We start from the raw sequence: 12,712 nt of genomic DNA, 5'->3' as shown, positions 1-12,712 counted from the left end.
GCGTGTGACTACTACAGTCATACAAGACAAATAATGCGTAATTTTTTTTATTATAAGCAGGCAGGCTGGTAGTGATGTGATAACTAAAGACATATAAATTAGAGGGCTAAAGAGGTGTGTAAAACCGGAAAACCGGTAATAATTAGTGATTTAGGTGACAACCATAAAAATTAGCCCTGCGCGTATCCAAATGTAGGGAAACTAACGTCGGAGACAGTAATATAATAAAAAGTGCGCGAAATAAAAGCGCACCGAAGCCTGAATAACAAAGCAAACGTTACAAAAAGCCCTTGGGTACACGGCTGTGTTACATCACAAAGGGTGTAGCCGCCTAGGAGACGGGAGATTAAGTAGGACTTGAAGTTGTGTAGAATGCGCGGTGTGAAATAGTGTCAAAAGTGCTAAAGAACACTAGTCTTAACAGTGTGTAGAAATAACTGTGACAACGTAAAGCGCAGGCCGTATTGAGAAAAATGATATGAAGCTGACAAAAACGTGATGGAGGCCAGTGCTGTAACATTAAGAATAGGACTAAGTTTAGGATATAAACGGTGTGGACGAGGCCACAGTGAAAACGTAAGTCGAGTAGACAGCGCGGGACGAAGTAGTGTCCACAGCGCTATTGTGCAAATATCTAATCAGCATAGACACACGTGAGATGAACGAAATCGTATACGTAATAAGTGAAACGATTAACAACTACAAAAGACACGATGAAGACAGATAATTGTGCCACTAATAGTAAAGCTAAGTGGGGGTAATGAAGTGAGGGCGAGAAGACTGACAAAAGAAGGCGCAGTCATACCTGTCAAGACGCGTATCGAAGTATGGTAACAAGACGTCGGAGTGTAAACTGGTCGGAGGAGACCAAAACGTTCGTTTAAATCCGATTTCGTGTAAAGATAGAGATGGAAGAGGGACTGGAGAATAGAAAGTCGGGCAGAGTGGCGGCCATCTTGGAAGTATAAAAGCGTGGTTCGAGAGCAAAAGATTAGAAAAAAACGAAACGGTCAATGGGAAGTTCGAGAAGTAGCCATGTTACAGGGTTAAGGCAAGTAGTAGAAGCCTGGGCCTGAATATAGAACACGTAGGAAGCCGGAATATAAGATAAAGAGGAGCGAGAGAAAAAAGCAAGCTAGATATAAATAATTTATACAACCATGGACAACGGTTGGAAGTTAAATAGTAGGAGTTAAAAAGTACGCTGAAATTGCATCCTGGTCTAGAAGTGGAATGCGAACCACGAATGGACCCCAAACCTATGTGACCTCGTAGAGGGTCGCTGGGACTGTAAGGAAACAGTGAGGGTTAGAAAAATAGCCCACCCGAAGACCCTGAAAAGTGGGTGCAAAGTGCACCTAAGTTCCCCAAAGAGCACAGAAGTCGTGATAAGGGAATTCTGCAGAAAAGACCAATACCAGCAATGCAACAACGATGGATTTCCAGACGAGAGTACCTGTGGAACAAGGGGACCAAGTCCAAAAGTCACGATCAAGTCAGGAGTGGGCAGATGCCCAGGAAATGCCAGCTGTGGGTGCAAAGAAGCTGCCACCGGATGGTAGAAGCTGTGGATTCTGCAAGAACGACAAGGGTTAGAAACTTCCCCTTTGGAGGATGGATGTCCCACGTCGTGAAGAGTCGTGCAGAAAGACCGCCAACAAGCCTTGCTAGCTGCAAAGGTTGCGGTTAGGGTTTTTGGATGCTGCTGTGGCCCAGGAGGGACCAGGATGTCGCCAATTGCGTGAGGAGACAGAGGGGGCGTCCAGCAAGACAAAGAGCCCACTCAGAAGCAAGCAGCACCCGCAGAAGTGCCGGAACAGGCACTACGAAGTGGAGTGAACCGGAGCTCACCCGAAGTTGCACAAGAGGGTCCCACGAAGCCGGAGGACAACTCAGGAGGTCGTGCAATGCAGGTTAGAGTGCCGGGGACCCAGGCTTGGCTGTGCACAAAGGAAATCCTGGAAGAGTGCACAGGAGCCGGAGTAGCTGCAAAACACGCGGTTCCCAGCAATGCAGTCTAGTGTCGGGAGGCGAGGACTTACCTCCACCAAACTTGGACTGAAGAGTCACTGGACTGTGGGAGTCAGTTGGACAGAGTTGCTGAGTTCCAGGGACCACGCTCGTGCTGAGAGGGGACCCAGAGGACCGGTGATGCAGTCTTTTGTTGCCTGCGGTTGCAGGGGGAAGATTCCGTCGTCCCACAGGAGATTTCTTCAGAGCTCCTGGTGCAAGAAGGAGGCAGGCTACCCCCAGAACATGCACCACCAGGAAACAGTCGAGAAGGCGGCAGGATAAGCGATACAAGGTTGCAGTAGTTGTCTTTGCTACTTTGTTGCGGTTTTGCAGGCGTCCTGAGCAGTCAGCGGTCGATCCTTTGGTAGAAGGTGAAGAGAGAGATGCAGAGGAACTCTGGTGAGCTCTTGCATTCGGTATCTGAAGAATTCCCCAAAGCAGAGACCCTAAATAGCCAGAAAAGGAGGTTTGGCTACCTAGGAAGGAGGATAGGCTAGTAACACAGGTAAGAGCCTATCAGAAGGAGTCTCTGACGTCACCTGATGGCACTGGCCACTCAGAGCAGTCCAGTGTGCCAGCTGTGATTTGCAGCTGCTCCGGCTCCTGTGTACTGTTCCAGGATTTCCTTTGTGCACAGCCAAGCCTGGGTCCCCGACATTCTAACCTGCAGTGCACAACCTTCTGAGTTGTCCTCCGGCGTCGTGGGACTCCCTTTTGTGTCTTCGGGTGGACTCCGGTTCACTCCTCTTCCAAGTGCCTCTTCCGGTACTTCTGCGGGTGCTGCCTGCTTCTGTGAGGGCTCCCCGACTTGCTGTGCGCCCCCTCTGTCTCCTCATTGAAGCGGCGACATCCTGGTCCCTCCTGGGCCACAGCAGCATCCAAAAACCCTAACCGCGACCCTTGCAGCTAGCAAGGCTTGTTTGCGGTCTTTCTGCGTGGGAACACCTCTGCAAGCTTCTTCACTACGTGGGACATCCATCCTCCAAAGGGGAAGTTTCTAACCCTCTTCGTTCTTGCAGAATCCGCAGCTTCTACCATCCGGTGGCAGCTTCTTTGCACCCTCAGCTGGCATTTCCTGGGCATCTGCCCACTCTCGACATTGTCGCGACTCTTGGACTTCGTCCCCTTGTTTCACAGGTACTCAGGTCCGGAAATCCACTGTTATTGCATTGCTGGTGTTGGTCTTCCTTGCAGAAACCCCCTATCACGACTTCTGTGCTCTCTGGGGGTTATATGTGCACTTTACACCTACTTTCCAGGGTCTTGGGGTGGGCTATTTTTCTAACCCTCACTGTTTTCTTACAGTCCCAGCGACCTTCTACAAGCTCACATAGGTTTGGGGTCCATTCGTGGTTCGCATTCCACTTTTGGAGTATATGGTTTGTGTTGCCCCTATACCTATGTGCTCCTATTGCAATCTACTGTAACTTTACATTGCCTGCATTACTTCCTTTTGCTATTACTGCATATTTTTGGTATTGTGTACATATATCTTGTGTATATTTGGTATCCTCATACTGAGATACTTTTGGCATATTGTCATAAAATTAAAGTACCTTTATTTTTAGTATATCTGTGTATTGTGTTTTCTTATGATATTGTGCATGTGACACCAGTGGTATAGTAGGAGCTTTGCATGTCTCCTAGTTCAGCTTAAGCTGCTCTGCTATAGCTACCTTCTATCAGCCTAAGCTGCTAGAAACACCTCTTCTACACTAATAAGGGATAACTGGACCAGGCACAAGGTGTAAGTACCTCTGGTACCCACTACAAGCCAGGCCAGCCTCCTACACATATATACAGTGAAATATGGGGGGTCACCTGGACAGGTGCACCAGCATTTCCATCTGGGGGGTCCCAAGGGTCATGGTCAATTTTAACACATAAATACTTCAGACAAGACCCTTCCCACTACAACCCTGCGGGTCTCGGGCTGAAAGCTTATCTTGGCAATTAATGCAAAGGCCTGAAATGCTCCCAAAGAGCTCCAGAATACCCACTGCTCCTGCCAGCTCCACATCCACATCCTGTAAGAATAACAACAGATCATTGCCATATAAAGTGGTATGGTGTGATGTATCCTGGACCTCCAGCCCCTGACAGTATGTCCCAGAGCATGCACTGCAAGCCAAAAGCTTCACTGCTAGAGCAAAAAGTAATGAGGAAAGCGGTCAGCCCTGTCTGGTGCCGTGCCCCACTACATATAGTTCAGGAATCATTCTACTGGTTTTTACTCTTGCCACAGGCTTCAAATAAAGGAGCTTAGTTCACTGCACAAAGCCGGGTCCCAATCCCATTCGACATCACTTGATAGAGGAAATCCCAGCTCATACTGCTGAAAACTTTTTCAATGTCTATTGCTATGACACTGGGTGTAATCCAGGCATCTGGGTTATTAGTTTTGCTGCTAGGTGTAGGAGAGATGAAAGTGAGAATCGGCACCATATGTATACATCTGGAACAGCAAGTGACAGTGCTTAATGTGCTGGACTAGAACACAGCATGTGATGCTGTGAAAACCTAAAGCAAGAAAGTACATTTGAAAACTCCTGAATTCGGTTTCTGAGTTGTGTTTTTGACTCTTCCAGACTTAGTGAATCTGCACAATGCCTCAGTGCAGAGACGAACGAGTTACTTACCTTCGGTAACGACTTTTCTGGTGGATACATTAGCTACCTGTGGATTCCTCACCTGATGAATACTCCCATGGCGCCAGCATTTGACGGAAATCTTCTTACTAGTCTCTGCACGTCGACGAGGACGTCACTCTAGCCCACGCGACGCCGTCTGACGTCATACAGGCAATAAGAAGTCCTCGCCGACGTGCCGATGACAGTACCAACATTTTTTACGTGCATGAGAATAATAATAATAACCCAATGCAATGAAAGAGCAAAGCAACATCTCTTAATATTGTAAATCACACAACATTGCAATAAAATAGCTGTAGATTTAATATAACCTTTTTTTTTTTTTTTTTTAAACAAATAAATATATTTATACATACGAATCATGTATATACCCAATATATATATAGATTTATATATAAATATACACATATATACAAATATCATACATGCAAAATGTATTGCAACTTTGAAGACCAAAAGGAGCACACTCAAGGATTGCTTGGAGAGACCAAAAAGGCAACGGGGAGGCGGGTGGGACCGTGAGGAATCCACAGGTAGCTAATGTATCCACCAGAAAAGTCGTTACCGAAGGTAAGTAACTCGTTCTTCTGATGGATACAACTACCTGTGGATTCCTCACCTGATGAATAGAGTCCCAAAGCAGTACCACGCCCGGCGGTGGGTGCCTAAATGGTCAAACCAAGAAATCCTGCAGCACTGACCGTGCAAAATGACCGTCCCTTCTGACCTCAGAGTCCAAACAGTAATGTTTCACAAAAGTGTGAAGGGACGACCAAGTTGCGGCCTTGCAGATGTCAACCACAGGAACACCCCTGGCCAAGGCCGAAGAGGCCGACTTAGCTCTGGTGGAGTGAGCTCTAATGCCCTCAGGCGGATCCTTCTTTGCCAAAGAGTAACAGATTTTAATGCAAAGAACAACCCACCTGGAGAGTGTTCTCTTGTGGACTGCCTTTCCTCTCCTCTTGCCCACGTATCCGACAAACAGCTGATCCTCCAGCCTGATACCCTTCATTCTGTCTATATAGAAGCTCAACGCCCTTTTTGGGTCCAGGCGATGTAGTCTTTCTTCCTCCTTTGAAGGATGAGGCGGAGGATAAAACGTGGACAAAGTGATTGTCTGAGCCAAATGGAAGGGTGAAACAACCTTCGGAAGGAAAGCAGCCTTGGTCCTCAACACCACCTTATCCCCATAAAACGTTATATAAGGGGGTTTAACCGATAAGGCCTGCAACTCACTCACTCTCCTTGCAGATGTTATAGCTACCAGGAATACTGTTTTAATAACCAAATACCTTAAGGGGCAAGAATACATAGGCTCAAAAGGGGACCCCATAAGGAAAGTCAGGACCAAGGACAAATCCCATTGAGGCATAACGAATGGTTTTGGAGGATATTGATTCAGAAGACCTTTCAAGAATCTGAGAACAATAGGGGATTTAAATAACGATGGTTGGTCTGGAAGACAAATGAAGGCTGACAAGGCCGACAAATAACCCTTAATGGTAGCTACTGCACAACCTTCCTGCGCTAGAGACAGTGCAAAAGACAAAACATGTGACAGATGAGCATGTAAGGGATCAATCTGTCTCTCTCCACACCACATAACAAATTTAGACCACCTATTAGCGTAGATAGATTTAGTGGAGTGTCGCCTGGCCGCTAAGATAACATCCACTACATCAGGCGGGAGAGAGAAGGAACTCAGGTTGCCCCGTTCAATCTCCAAGCATGTAGGTGCAGACTCTGGAGGTTGGGGTGTAAAACCTGCCCCTGCGACTGCGAGAGGAGGTCTGCCCTGAGAGGGAGACGGAGCGGAGGGCACAGTGAGAGTTGGAGAAGGTCGGAGTACCATACCCTCCTTGGCCAATCCGGAGCTATTAAGATGACTTGGGCCCGGTCTTGGCGAATTTTCCTCAACACTCGAGGAATCAAGGGTATGGGGGGAAACGCGTAAAGCAACTGGCCGCACCAGGTTATCTGAAACGCATCCCCCAACGCTCCCTGCATCGGATACTGGAGGCTGCAGAATAACGGGCAATGCGCGTTCTCCCGAGTGGCAAACAGATCTATCCGAGGAAACCCCCACATCTGGAAGATTAAACAGACTTGATCTGGATGGAGACGCCACTCGTGGTCTGCCGAGAATTGGCGACTGAGACTGTCCGCACGTACATTCAAGACCCCGGCCAGATGATTTGCCACCAAGCAAATCTGATGGTCCTTTGCCCAGGACCATAGCCGAAGAGCTTCTCTGCAGAGAAGGTACGACCCTACTCCTCCCTGTTTGTTTATGTACCACATCGTGGTAGTATTGTCCGTCAGGACCTGTACCGACTGACCACGAAGGGATGGGAGGAAGGCCTTGAGAGCCAAACGTACAGCCCGTAACTCCAACAGATTGATATGAAACACCTGTTCCTCTGGAGACCAAAGCCCTTTGATCTCCAGATCCCCCAGATGAGCTCCCCATCCTAGGGTGGAGGCATCCGTTATTACCGTGGCCACTGGTGGCGACTGCGCGAACGGCTTCCCCTGTGAAAGATTGTTGCCCGCAATCCACCACTTCAATTCCACAGCAGCATCTCTGGAGATCTTGACAGTACCTTCTAAATCTCCCTTGTGTTGAGACCACTGCCTTCGGAGGCACCACTGAAGAGCCCTCATGTGCCAGCGAGCATGCGTGACCAACAGAATGCAGGAGGCGAACAGACCGAGCAGACGAAGGACCTTGAGGACTGGAACTACCGCTCCATTTCGAAACATTGGAACCAATTCCTGAATATCTTGAATCCGCTGAGGCGGAGGAAAGGCTCGACTCAATGTTGTATCCAGTACTGCCCCTATGAACAGGAGGCGCTGAGAGGGCTCCAGGTGAGATTTGGGCACGTTCACCGAAAAGCCCAGGTCGAACAACAACTGGGTTGTTGACTGCAGATGATGCGACACAAGCTCCGGGGACTTGGCTTTGATCAACCAGTCGTCCAAGTAAGGGAATACTGCTATCCCCTTCCTTCTGAGCTCCGCCGCAACCACTGACATCACCTTTGTGAAGACTCGAGGTGCTGAAGTAAGACCAAACGGGAGGACCGCAAACTGATAGTGCTGCGACCCTACCACAAACCGGAGATACTTCCTGTGCGACTTGAGTATCGGGATATGAAAGTAAGCATCCTGCAAGTCGACAGACACCATCCAATCTTCCTTGTTCAACGCCAAAAGTACCTGTGCTAGGGTCAGCATCTTGAACTTTTCCTGTTTGAGGAACCAATTCAAGATCCTCAGATCCAGGATTGGTCTCAACTGACCATCCTTTTTGGGAATCAGGAAGTATCTTGAGTAACAACCTCGACCCTTTTCCTGCTCTGGGACCAACTCTACCGCGCCCTTTGAAAGGAGGACTTGAACCTCCTGTTCTAGCAACAGGAGGTGTTCTTCTGAACAATAAGATGGGCGGGATGAGGGGCGGGAACTCCCGAAAGGGAAGGGCGTAGCCTTTTCCCACAATGCCGAGAACCCAAGTGTCCGTTGTGATAGACTTCCACTTGTGGAGAAAACGCTGTAATCTTCCCCCTACAGGAGAGGAGTGAGTGGGAAACGGTGGAAGCCTAAGGCTGCTTCCCCTGCTGCACCCCTCCAGAGGACGAAGAAGAGGCAGAGTGCTGTTGAGAGGCTCCTCTGGTACGGACCCCACCCCTCCCCCTCCCTCTAAATGACCTATAGGGGAGGGAAGAGGCGGGTTGCTGGAACCTCCCCCGAAAGGAAGAGGAATAAGAGCCACGCCCAAATCCCCGAAACCTCCTGAAAATTCTAGAAGAGGCAGAGGAAGAAGGAGCTTGCAGTCCTAACGATCTGGCTGTGGCTCTGCTCTCCTTAAATCGTTCCAAGGCTGAATCTGCCTTGGCTCCAAACAGTCTGTCCCCATCAAACGGGAGGTCCAGCAGGGTCGACTGCACATCCGCAGAGAACCCTGAGTTTCGGAGCCAGGCCTGTCTTCTTGCCACCACAGCCGTGCCCATCGCCCTGGCCACCGAGTTGGTCGTGTCCAGCCCAGACTGGATAATCTGGGTCGCGGCAGCCTGGGCGTCCGAGACCACATCCAAAAGACCCTGGGGAAGCTCCGTGAATGAAGACGAAATATCATCCATCAGCGCATGGATGTACCTCCCCAGAATGCACGTGGCGTTGGTGGCCTTCAACGCCAAACTGCATGACGAAAATATTTTCTTGGACTGCGCATCCGGTTTCTTGGAGTCTCTGTCTCCAGGCACCGTCGGGAAGGAACCAGGCGCTGACTTTGAGGAACAGGAGGCTTGCACCACCAAGCTCTCCGGCGTAGGGTGTCTAGAGAGAAAGCCAGGGTCAGATGGTGCAGCTCGATACCTCCTGGCCACAGCCCTATGAACGGCCGAGGAAGACACCGGCTTCTTCCACACCTCCAACACCGGATCCAGCAAAGCCTCATTAAATGGCAAGAGAGGCTCAGCTGCAGCAGAGGCCGGATGCAATACCTCTGTCAGCAAATTCTGCTTTGCCTCTGCCACCGGCAAAGGCAGGTCCAAAAAGCTCGCTGCCTTCCTCACCACAGCATGAAAGGAAGCAGCCTCCTCCGTATATTCCCCTGGAGATGAAAGGTCCCACTCAGGGGAAGTGTCCAGCCCACTGGCTGTATCCAGACCATGCAGTCCGTCTCCAGAGTCCTCAATCTCTCCCTCCTCTAGGACTCGCTGGTACTCTTGCTCTTCTAAAAGACGGAGAGCACGCCTCCTCGAATGAAGTCTCTCCTCGATACGCGGAGTCGACATGGCCTCCGCCGACGTCGAAGAACGGCGCCGATCTCCAGAAGCATCTGACGCCGCGTCCGGCGCCACAGGCAGCTTCGGCGCCGAGGCAGGAGCCGGAGGACGAGGTCTTGGAGCCGATGGACCAACCGGAGTCACAGGGCAAAATCCTGACTTCGACGGAGGGGCAACCTCCGGGGCCGAAACATCCGAAGCCACCGGAGCGGCCACCGACGCCGGCACCGGCGCCGAGCCCACATTCCCAAAAGGGAGAAAGGGCATAAAGGGTGCCGGCCGAAGAGGCGCAGGATCACCCAACGAAAAGGCCAAGGGCCCCGAAGGACCAGCCGGAGCAGCTCCTGGAGCCATCTGCTGAAAGATGGTATACATCGCATTAAGAAACGCGGTACTATCGGCTCCAGGAGTGGGAAAAACCGGATACTGGGGTGCCTGGATCGAGGGCGACCCCGACGCCGGCCTCGACGTCTGCGACGCCGGAGAAAACACAAGAGGCTGCACCACCTCAATCACTGACGCCTGACCAGGTGAAGTCGGTGACGCCGGAGAGGGCAACGGCGTCGATGGATGCGGCGTGACCGTGGGGCTGACCTCCCAAGTCCTCCGACGCCGAGCCGAAGGCGACCTCGAATGAGACTCCTTGCTGGAGTGACGTCGTGAGTCTCTACGGCGCCGGGAGTCTCGATGACGCCGGTGAGACCTTGGCGAAGAAGACTTCTTATGATGTTTCTCCTTCTTCTTTGACTTTGCCATGAATAACTTGGCCTCGCGCTCTTTGAGGGCCTTCGGATTCATGTGTTGACATGAATCGCAAGTCGAGACGTCGTGGTCGGAGCTCAAACACCATAGACAGTCGGAGTGAGGATCTGTAACTGACATCTTGCCCCCACACTCTCGACAGGGCTTGAAACCCGACTTCCTCTGAGACATTGTTACCGCAGAGAAGACTACGCAGCAGACAATACACTGTAACCACGAAGGTAACAGTAACTCCCTCGAAGATAACCGTTTCGAATGCACGGAAAAAAGGGAACTGTCATCGGCACGTCGGCGAGGACTTCTTATTGCCTGTATGACGTCAGACGGCGTCGCGTGGGCTAGAGTGACGTCCTCGTCGACGTGCAGAGACTAGTAAGAAGATTTCCGTCAAATGCTGGCGCCATGGGAGTATTCATCAGGTGAGGAATCCACAGGTAGTTGTATCCATCAGAAATATGTATCATAGGTGGAAACCCAAATATATATGTATTCTACAAATCCTGTAGAGCACTCACTTATATATCTTCTGTGGGTGTTGAAAAACAATGACCTTACTTGGGACATGCAACAAGAAAGTCAGCCATCTTACCTGGTAGGGCAGCATATCCAGCACTCCCTAAAACAAAAAATACAGTGAGTACTTGCTTCATAAATATTTAGAAGTGTAAAATTTGTAACAAAGTGTCTATTGTTCTAGGAAACACAACAACAGAGTATAAAGTGTGGCTGGTGGTGAAGGAGCTGAAGGGAGATGGGTAATTTATCTAGGTAGGTATCTGTCTTGGTATTCCAATTCATGAGATGGAGGGAGATTTGGAGTAGTGGTGTACCACAAACTGTATAGCCCTCATTTGGGTGAGGTGCATGGTACCTTGAGAACAGAAACAAAAATGAGTTTCATAGGACGTCCCATTCATGTTCAGAAATTCTGAGAGGTAAGGAGAGGTTCAAAGGTGTGAGTAGTTTTTTTAAACATTCACAAAGTTGACTAAAAAAAATTTCTTCACTGTATAAAAGTACCATCTTGCCTGGCATGTTACCCCCATATTTACTTGTGTGTCAGTTTGTTTTTGCCTGTCTCACTGGGATCCTGCTAGCCAGGACCCCAGTGCTTATAGCTGTGGACTGAATGTGTGTTCCCTGTGTAGTGCCTAACTGTGTCACTGAGGCTCTGCTAAACAGAAGCTCAGTGCTTATGCTCTCTCTGCTTTTAAAATTGTCACTGCAGGCTAGTGGCCATTTTTACCAATTCTGATTGGCACACTGTGTAGGAAAGTATCATCTTGCCTGGCATGTTACCCCCATATTTCCCTGTATATATGTTGTTTTAGGTGTATGTGTCACTGGGACCCTGCCAGCCAGGGCCCCAGTGCTCATAAGTATGCCCTGTATGTGTTACCTGTGTTATGACTAACTGTCTCACTGAGGCTCTGCTATCCAGAACCTCAGTGGTTATTGTGAGAAAGTAGCCTCTTTCTAGCCTTCTTACCCCCACTTTTGGCCTGTTTGTGAGTGTATGTCAGGGTGTTTTTACTATCTCACTGGGATCCTGCTAGCCAGGGCCCAGTGCTCATAGTGAAAACCCTATGTTTTCAGTATGTTTGTTATGTGTCACTGGGACCCTGCTAGTCAGGACCCCAGTGCTCATAAGTTTGTGGCCTATATGTATGTGTTCCCTGTGGGGTGCCTAACTGTCTCACTGAGGCTCTGCTAACCAGAACCTCAGTGATTATGCTCTCTCTGTACAAATTGTCACTAACAGGCTAGTGACCAATTTTACCAATTTACAATGGCTTACTGGAACACCCTTATAATTCCCTAGTATATGGTACTGAGGTACCCAGGGTATTGGTGTTCCAGGAGATCCCTATGGGCTGCAGCATTTCTTTTGCCACCCATAGGGAGCTCTGACAATTCTTACACAGGCCTGCCACTGCAGCCTGAGTGAAATAACGTCCACGTTATTTCACAGCCATTTTACACTGCACTTAACTAACTTATAAGTCACCTATATGTCTAACCTTTACCTGGTAAAGGTTAGGTGCAAAGTTACTTAGTGTGAGGGCACCCTGGCACTAGCCAAGGTGCCCCCACATTGTTCAGGGCCAATTCCCCGGACTTTGTGAGTGCGGGGACACCATTACACGCGTGCACTACATATAGGTCACTACCTATATGTAGCTTCACAATGGTAACTCCGAATATGGCCATGTAACATGTCTATGATCATGGAATTGCCCCCTCTATGCCATCCTGGCATAGTTGGCACAATCCCATGATCCCAGTGGTCTGTAGAACAGACCCTGGTACTGCCAAACGGCCCTTCCTGGGGTTTCACTGCAGCTGCTGCTGCTGCCAACCCCTCAGACAGGCATCTGCCCTCCTGGGGTCCAGCCAGGCCTGGCCCAGGATGGCAGAACAAAGGACTTCCTCTGAGAGAGGGTGTTACACCCTCTCCCTTTGGAAAATGGTGTGAAGGCAGGGGAGGAGTAG

The sequence above is a fragment of the Pleurodeles waltl genome, chromosome 7, assembly GCF_031143425.1.
Source record: "Pleurodeles waltl isolate 20211129_DDA chromosome 7, aPleWal1.hap1.20221129, whole genome shotgun sequence".
In the NCBI taxonomy this organism is placed as follows: domain Eukaryota; kingdom Metazoa; phylum Chordata; class Amphibia; order Caudata; family Salamandridae; genus Pleurodeles; species Pleurodeles waltl.
The sequence above is the reverse complement of the archived record's forward strand: the minus strand, read 5'-3'. Positions refer to the sequence as shown.